Here is a 9,548-nt window from a genome sequence, read left to right as displayed (position 1 = left end):
ACACAAACACACACACACAAATATACACACACACACACATACATACAGCAGGGAATCATGAAGAGTCTGGAATGTAAAAGTTTGTAATAGTTTAGATGTAGACAGGTACACTTTAGGATACTAAAGAATCTAAGTCCATAGTGATGATGAGACTTATACAGCTAATTAGATAAACGGTGTCTCAGACACGCACAAACACACACACATACACACATACACATACAAACACATACATATATACATACATACATACATACACACACAAACACATACATACATACATACATATATACATACATACATACATACATACATACATACATGAAGCTTGCTTCGTACCCACATGGTTTCGGATTCAATCCCGCTACGTGGCACCTTGGGCAAGTGTCTTCTATAACCCAGGGCCGATTAAAAGCCTTGTGAGTGAATTTGGTGGACAGAAAGTGAAAGAAGCCCGTTATATATATATACATATATATGAGATGTTTTTCATTTTATTTGATTCATTCGAGGACTTTCTTTTAAATCACTGTCATCTGACCTTTTAATTTAATCGTATATATTCATCTGTAAATGTGTATGCACGCTGTCATCCAACCTTGATTTCGAAAGGGATTGTATGAAGAAATATATATGGTATAATAAATGTACATGCATGTATATATATTGTTATAGTCCCGGCTTGAATATGTGTTGGGTTTTGACCAGGATTAACTTGATACCTGAATTTGTCTCCATTTATTGAATTTTGATACAAGTACAAGGCTTACAAAGAATATGTCCTGTGGTCGAATTGTTCGACTTAAGTCGGTGCTCCAGTATGACCGCAGTTAAATGACAAACGAATAAAAGAATATATACACACGCGCGCACACACGTGTGCGTGCAAATATATATATATATATATATATATACATGTGTGAGTGTGTGTGTGTGTGTGTGTGTGTGTGTATGTGTGTGTGTGTGTGTGTGTTTATATGAATAGATGTATCACTATGTCTGCTCGCGCGCGTGTTCATGTGTGCACGTTCATCTGCATGAGAGAAACATTTACATACACTTAAACTGCCTCTTCGTTCAGTGAGTCGAACGAAGACTAAAGCGCGTTTTGAAGTCGGATAATTCTGTTAAAAAGGGGAATAAAGGATATCTTGCTTGCTTTTCGAAGAAAGCGACGCTGTTGCTGAGATTTTCTTATTGCTATTTACTTCATATGAATTTAATATTCTACGCCTTGCCAACCGTTAAGTTTTACAGAATGCCTTTTTCAGAACCTCAACAGAAACTATGCACGCACGCAACACTGTGTGTGTGTGTGCGTGAACGCACACTAGTGAAATTCCGTTGTAACGAATACTCTTATAACATTTCTCTGTATAACGAATTTTTTCAATCCTCGCCACAAGCCTCTTGAAGCGATGTTAAGGAACATCGTTATAACGAAATTTATTACAACTTATTACAAATTATATTTCAATCCAACTTGCAAGTAGCCCAAATTTCTTGCTGTAACGGTAAGAAATTCCATCCCACTTCCTCCCTTGCACATATAACTTCTTAACAAGATACTGATATCAAAGAATACAGCCCTCAGTCCTACATCTTTATGTATACGATATTTCGAATATTGGCACGCAAAAAGATTGAACACGTAATCAACAACTCTCTGTCTTTCGTGTTCTTTGAAGCTTTGGTAAATGTCAGGACTACTTAGGTACAGTACGCTTAGGTACGCTTGAACATCCTCGTTGGTGTATTTTTGATAATTAATGTTCTGTCTAGATTACTACCGCGTTTTTTTTTGTTTTGTTTTTTCATATTAAATGCGTAAACTAAGAATATTTTTGAGGTAACAGCCCGTAACATCAAACTTACAGACGAATATTTATTTGAAAAGAAGAATCTGATTCCTTCTTAATAATCTTCAATTGATTCTTTGTGGAGTTGACTTTAGGAATTTAGATATTTTTGCATACACGAAAAAGGTTAATTTAAGTGTTTTGTTCGTTTTGCGAAATTTCTATTTTTGGTTCGTAAAGGATACAAATACGTTATTATGGTTTTGTGTAAATTATGGAGGACATAGCGAAGAAAAGGCAGTTTTTGTTTCTAAAATGTTGGGAATTCTAAAAGTTGTTGATTCTTACAAAAGAAGAAAGATATTACATTGTAGTTTAGCATCATTTCGTCGACATTGCCTATGATTGTTAAGGATCAGTCTAAAGCTAAATAAAAACCAAAAGAAGTAACTCTTGGTCCACAACGCGAACGCATATTGGCCGGGATGTACGAAGATATTGATGGTCCATACGTATATGGTTTACAAAGTTAAGGGAAATAAGCATTTCAGTTTACAGGCCGCTTATTCAAGAGAAAGCTTTGGGTGTGGTCAAACATTTGTGTCACCCGGAGTTCAGATAACTGAAGCGGTTTCATGAGTGATGTAGGATAACAGCCCAAGTAATATGTGGTACAGAAACAAAAAAGCATTAAGTGAAAAGATCGATTAATAAAAATAATTTCTTGCAACAATGAAGTCATATTAATTACCTCATCGCACTCTGGCAACCAACAGAGACTACTGCAAAGGAGGGAAGAAACTGGCGCTTTAAGCCTTGTTGTGAGCAGTAAGGCGACAGGAACTGAGGAATCACGTTCCATTGTTACTGAGAAACAAATCTAAGTTGTTTAAAAAATGTAAAGTATAATCCAGTTAAATATGATTTCAATAAAATCAACTTTGGTGACGAGAAATAAAATGAAAATTTTCATTGTTGATAGACACCAGTTTTTCACAAGAGCTTTATTAAAATAATATTTAAGTCGAGTATCTTCCGTCAAATTGCACAACAGTTTCACGAACGTTGAATCTAGAAATTACTCGTACCTTGAAAAACATTTTTAAAAAGACCTAAACCGTTGTAAAAAATTGCTTTTTAATATGACTAGTGGTGAGGAAATGTCAACAGTTGATGCTAAACAAGCAACTGAAATGAAAACAACAGCAGCATTGTGGGCAAAACTAAAGCAATCATGGTTTGAGAAAACTTCTCTTTTTTTAGGATGATGAAATAAGTTTGGGAGAAGACGAAAGTGGTAAACAATTGTGGAACGCAATTTCAATCAACAGGGATTTTCTACAGGATCCAAATTTTGAAGCATTTATTTTTGTAGCTTGTAGGATATGTACCCAGGATATGTGCTGAGTTAATGAGTAGTTCTCTTCCAAGTCTCTATTTAAATAGATCAGTTCAGCCACCCTAGATTCACATTGAGTAGCTATAAACTCGGAGTATTTGTTCAGGTATTCTTCCCTCAATCTCATATTATTACCTTCACAGCTGAGTATACATATAATGTACTCATTTCTTTCTCCACTGTTCAGTGAGAGTTGTCTAAGTGACATAATGTGGTATTCAAAAGCTGTCTAGACCGATCTTATGTTCCTACCTCCATCCCTCCGTTTAACATAGATCCTGCCAGTGACATTGTTGAAGTGGAAGTTACCAGTCATTGTTAGTACCTTCCTATTCCTGATGTCCAAGTTGAAAATGTCTTCAAATGTCCAGTTTAGTGTCCCAAATATTTGTCGTAGTATTGGCACTGCAAAATCACTGTGGGATATAGTTTTATTGAATGTAGACAGCACTGCCCTCCACGATTTTTTGAAGTCTGCTGATGTATTCTTTTATCACTCTAGCTTTACTCACAGCACTAATATATGCGATATTGTTGTCGATCTCAAGATATTTATAACACTCAACACTTGTGGTTGGCGAGATAGACAGGCCATTGATATGCATATTCCTTGCCTAATCGACGAGCTTTCCTCGTTTGACTACCTGGGTACTTATTCTGATCAAACGTTATTCTTATGCCCCGTGTGAAAGTTACAACCAGTTCTATATGCTTCTTGGTGTCGTGAATATTACTCGAATACAGATTAAGGCCATCAACAGTAAATGGTGTAGGTGAAATTAATTTTTCTTTCATCTGTAGCTCTTATCAGGGCTGACAAAATGTTCAATGCAAGGACGAAAAGTATAACAGATAAGCTGTCATCCTGAAATATTCCTGTCGATAGCTTAATTCTGTTAATGACAATAGTGGTAGATTCAGTTCTTATCGAAAGCTCTGTTCACTATCTTGTCAGCTTCTTAAAGGTATTGACTATAGCTTTTGGAACTTAAGCAAGTCGTAGTAATTCTATTATCCATGAGTGAGGAACAGACTCAAATACCATCTTATAATCTAACCATATAGTTAGCAGGTTTTGCCGGTGCTGCTTCGCTTCTTTAACGACAGCCTTGGTAATAAAAATCTTTCTTTCTTCCTACCTGCTCTTTAGCCACTATACTGTGTGTCTCGCAGTGATTTGGGAGGAATGCATTCAAGCGGTCTGTGTATAATTTATACGTCTCATTCAATCACTCTTATAGCTTTGTAGTTTTTTACTTCTTGCATCTCCAGGTTTTTTATCTACGACCATTATACATGCAACTTACCAGTCAATCTGGTACACCAATATCAACATTCACTGTATTTTTTAACACCTTCACGAGGCTGTTGTGTAAACTGTGAGCTTTCTTATCCGAATATCTGGTCCCTCCCATGTGATTTCCTGTTCAGCAGTTTTATAACAAACGTCAGGAGAATTTCACTATTGGTATTAATAAGTTTTGGGAGACACCACAGTACTCGATCTGTAGCTCATCTCTCAATCTGCATCATGTTTGTGCTATTTGTTTACATACCAGATCCTTCCTCACAATGATTCCTGATCACCCAAGGAGGGCCTTTCACGCCCTTTATGCTATAGCCTCTCACACAACGATATATTGTTTGTGAGATTATTGCAAATTTGCGATTGATGACTTTTCGTCCTCGATGGCTTTAAATATATATACACACACATATATATGTGTGTGTGTGTGTGTGTGTGTGTGTGTGTGTGTGTGTGTGTATTTATGTGGTTGGCACTCCATCGCTTACGACGTCGAGGGTTCCAGTTGATCCGATCAACGGAACAGCCTGCTCGTGAAATTAACGTGCAAGTGGCTGAGCACTCCACAGACACGTGTACCCTTAACGTAGTTCTCGGGGATATTCAGCGTGACACAGTGTGACAAGGCTGAGCCTTTGAATTACAGGCACAACAGAAACAGGAAGTAAGAGTGAGAGAAAGTTGTGGTGAAAGTTGTTCGCCACCATCCCCTGCCGGAGCCTCGTGGAGCTTTAGGTGTTTTCGCTCAATAAACACTCACAACGCCCGGTTTGGGAATCGAAACCGCGATCCTATGACCGCGAGTCCGCTGCCCTAACCACTGGGCCATTGCGCCTCCACGTATTTATAGATGTAAAGAAATTGCTGACTTATTACATGGAGTTCGTGCTTAAAGACCATTAGGCGGCCTATTTGTATCTCTTGTTGCCTAGAATTCCCATAGAATTTAAATATTCTATCATACAGTTTCAGCTGGTGGTTTGTGAAGTTATTATTCACTTTACACTTAATGAATGAATACATCTAACTGTCCACTATTTTTTTTTTTTTTCTAAATTTGTCAATTACCCGGAGAGAGATTATCCTGTTTGGTTGTTTCTTCTCACTGCGATCGATCTTCGCTACTCCTGTCTATAGTAATCGCAGCACCGGTTTAGCAGAACATCAAATGTCCAGAAGTTGTAATTTTCAAATCACTGTTAATTAATTTTATTAGCTATTTGATACACCATAGATAACATCAGATCTGTAAGTTTTCTGTCAACTCATATGCTACTGTACGCCAGCGAAACTTGGACGGTTTACGAACACCACGCCAAAAAGCTAAACAGCTTTCACATTAACTGTCTCAGTGATCTGCTGAATATCACCTGGAAACGCAAGCTCTCAGACAAAGGGGTTTTTTCTCGAGCTGATCTGCCAAGCATTCACACACAGTTGAGGGGAGCACAAGTCAGGTGGGCAGGCTATATATATATATATATATATATATATAGTTTTAGGGAAAAGAACCAAGGTTCATGAACTCATCGATGAAAATCCACTGTCACATATAGAAAAATTAATAAAATATAATCCTTTCTAGATGGGATGGGGATATCCTTCAAAGATGAATTCCAAAACAGTGGCTCTATCCTACCTGTAAATTCCATAACTAATGAAAATTGGAAGTTAAATACAAACAATAAACGTTAATTATAAATTGGAAAAATATAATAATATATATATATATATATATATATATATATATATATATATATAGCATTCTTATGATTTCTATATATTTATCTATGCTGTTTCAAACGAGACAATGCCTATTTTATTATAAACGCAAAACAACACCACAGACGAATCAACGTAAGCTTAAATGATAAACCGCGATAGGTGAACCGTGATATAGCGAGGGATTACTGTGTATAGTTTACTGTCCCGTTATATGCAGGATCAACTAAAAAGTACTCCATCTAGTTAGAGGTAAATGTCATTTATGGTGCAAAGTATCAAAAGAAGAGCTATTAATAGTTTCATTCCACGGAGATACGATAATTCGGCAGAATTATATAACACGTGCCTTATGTCTCCAAGCAGTCTTTCAGGTTCAGTGTACATGGTTAGGCTTCTGGAAGGCCAGGACGCTGGTACATGAGAAAACACGATCAAAAAATAAAAGAAGGTTGAGACAAGAAGTGGAACGAGAAGAGTTGTGTGTATTTTCGTGCGTGCGTGCGTGCGTGTGTGTGTGCGTGCGTGTGTGTGTGTGTGTGTGTGTGTGTGTGTGTGTTGTGCTTGGACTCGAACGTACACTTCTTCTGTTCTAATTGAATTACATTTTTTTAATGTTCAATTATTCTGTTGCATTTGGAGGAGTAGATTTTCAATTACCGACATGTATATGATGGGGCAATATATATGCAGACCATGTGTGATTGTGTAGAGTCTTACTGAAACACATGGTATTTCTAAATCGCTATGCTCAGCCTTTACAACCACAATAACAGCATGCCTTAAGTAAGGTGAGTGTCTGCCGTTATTATTTTCCAAAACAAAGATTATACAGAGTTAGCAAAAATGCAGCAATGACCCCAAAAATGTATGTCCTCAAATTCCTTACGCACCCTGTATTCTTGTGTACTTTATTGTTTCTCATGTAGTTATATATATTTTTCAGACTAATTATTCATGTTCATTCTAAATTATATTTGTGTATCTTCTTTTCTTTCTAGCATCAATGTACCAACCGTCTGTATGATGCAGGAGCATTTACAACAGCCATGAAGTAGCTTGAGGTTAAAATTTACTTTTCTTTGAATTATCATGTTCTCTGACTCGTTGTAGTTGGATAATCTTTCTGCTGTATTTTCCCTTGAGAAAATACAGGGGTATCTATAAAATCCATGCATTTCTGCATATCATTGTTATAATTTGTAATAAGATTCTATTTGACAAAACATACAGAATATTTATTTCGAGGTTCCTCTTTATTTTTAAGTCGGAGTGATGGTAAACAGACAAGCAAGAAAATTTGACTGGTTAAGGCGGCGAGCTAGTAGAATTGAAGAAAATACCAAGCAGTAACCGTTACAGATCTTTACGTTCTGTGTTCAAATTTCACCGAAGTCGACTTTGCCTTTCGTCATTTAGGGGTTAATAAAATAAAGTACCTGTCAAGTACTGGGATCGATGTAATTGACTCGGGATCGATGTAATTGACTCGCCCCTCCCTTCTTAACCGATGACCTTGTACCAATATTAAAGAGAATAAGACGACAAGCTAACAGAATCGTAAGCATGAAATACAAAATGCTTAGCGGCATTTCTTCTGACCCTTTACGATTTGAGTTCAAATTCCGCAGAGGTCGACTTTGACTCTCGTAATGTAGAGACATATTTTTTATTCTTCGAAACAGTCTATTTAAGTTTTATCAAATGGAAATCTCTTTGAAATACTTATAAAAATAACTGTAATTGCCCATGACAAGGCTTCCCTCAATACCCAGAGTAGGCGGCAGAAAACAAAGAGGTTTGTATTTACACTCATTGCATTTTCATATCCTCAATGCAATGACTCCCATCAAGTAATATAACAGGCACTTCAGGAATAGTCAAAGAAGTTCTTTCCATTGATAACGGTTAAAGTTATGGCATTATTTAATACACCTCTAAATTTGAAAATACAAACAAAATAAGCTGAAATTGTCAGACATATATTTGCCTATTCATTTGTGCTTCGGTATATGGGTAAAGACATACAAAATTCCTAATAAGAGACATAAGAGACTGGTTAGCAGTGATTTTTGTACGGCAGTACGGGATGGAGGGATGGGGGTAGTCAAAGCATGCGTAGTGAAAGTTGACCTCTGGTGAAGTGACTTCAAAATGGATTTACATGTCCTAATAACCACCGAAGATCACAGTACCTTGTAGAAAGCGCCGAGACAGAGGAATAATATTAGTAACACAAGTTTCGAATCTATATTTGTTGGAATAAAACTAATCTTAGAGCTGAATACCTGAAGGACTAAAAACAAACAAAAAAAAAACAAGACAGAAAAATTAGAAAAAGAAAATTAATAAAAATAAGCAGCAAGAACGAAAAACCTAGAGCACCGCCAGAGCACCGCCAGCCAAAACTCTAGAAACTGATGAGCAACTAACCCGTTCCCTAACAATATCAAGCTTTAGTACCACGCCTTCATTGTATGATGAGAAAGCAATAATAATTGCAGAAGAAAATTCCAAATGGTTGATGAAAATACAAAGAGGAAAAAATCACAGATAAAGAAAACTCAACATAAAGCAAGAAAAATAGATGAGAGGGAACAATTTCGTCGAAACGACAACGAAATCCATCCTCAACAAAATAATGAGTATTCTGTAGATATGACCTGGAATGGCACATTCGAGAAATCTAGTCGGTAGCTACTTTGTGAAGCTTTTGCACCTAACTCTTCAATCGGTTAACCCCACCGCTGAATGGAGGACTAAGAATGCCATGGCTAACGATACACAGACATCCGTTGGAACTGGGGCTACAGCATTTCCAATGTTTCCTTGACAGTGAGCAGATGTTGTTGTCTTTTGTCAAACTCGCTTTTCCGCCGTTCGTTTCTTTCATAGAACTGCAGTCTTGAATCAAGCTTTGACCGAGGCCGAGTGCTTGGTACCGAGAATGTCATCAGGATCTCACATCCCTTTGCCTGGCGTTTTGTAGAGATTTAATGGCGGGCAAGAGCGATGACATTTTCAATGCAATTCTCATTATCAACGATAATCAACCGACTTCTCTGTTCCGGAGGACTTACAGGCCAGGTCACATGCAGAATTTCCAGAAATCTTTAGCTTGATAATGCTTCCGGGGAGGGACATTGCCAGTTCGAGATAAACTCTAAAGGCATGATAGTACTGACAACAGTGCCTACCCAAGATACACCCTAAGCGACAAAACTGTTCTGTACGCACTCGTCCAGTGCTCGAACATTGCTTACTTGTAGAGTCATGGCAAACAACTCCTGGAGCCTGAAAAACTAGCCACTATGCCCTGGTC

General features: G+C 37.3%; 1 long non-coding RNA gene across 1 annotated transcript in view; it reads left to right on the top strand.

Moving 5' to 3' along the window:
• LOC128248872 (uncharacterized) overlaps window positions 1-9,548 on the top strand; it is a 39,505-nt gene that overhangs the window by 12,390 nt on the left and 17,567 nt on the right. The window contains exon 2 of the long non-coding RNA XR_008265001.1: window positions 7,228-7,290. This is a non-coding gene — a long non-coding RNA (uncharacterized LOC128248872). The remainder of the gene's footprint in view (window positions 1-7,227; window positions 7,291-9,548) is intronic.

Source organism: Octopus bimaculoides, chromosome 10, assembly GCF_001194135.2.
Source record: "Octopus bimaculoides isolate UCB-OBI-ISO-001 chromosome 10, ASM119413v2, whole genome shotgun sequence".
NCBI lineage: Eukaryota > Metazoa > Mollusca > Cephalopoda > Octopoda > Octopodidae > Octopus > Octopus bimaculoides.
The sequence above is the reverse complement of the archived record's forward strand: the minus strand, read 5'-3'. Positions and strand labels throughout refer to the sequence as shown.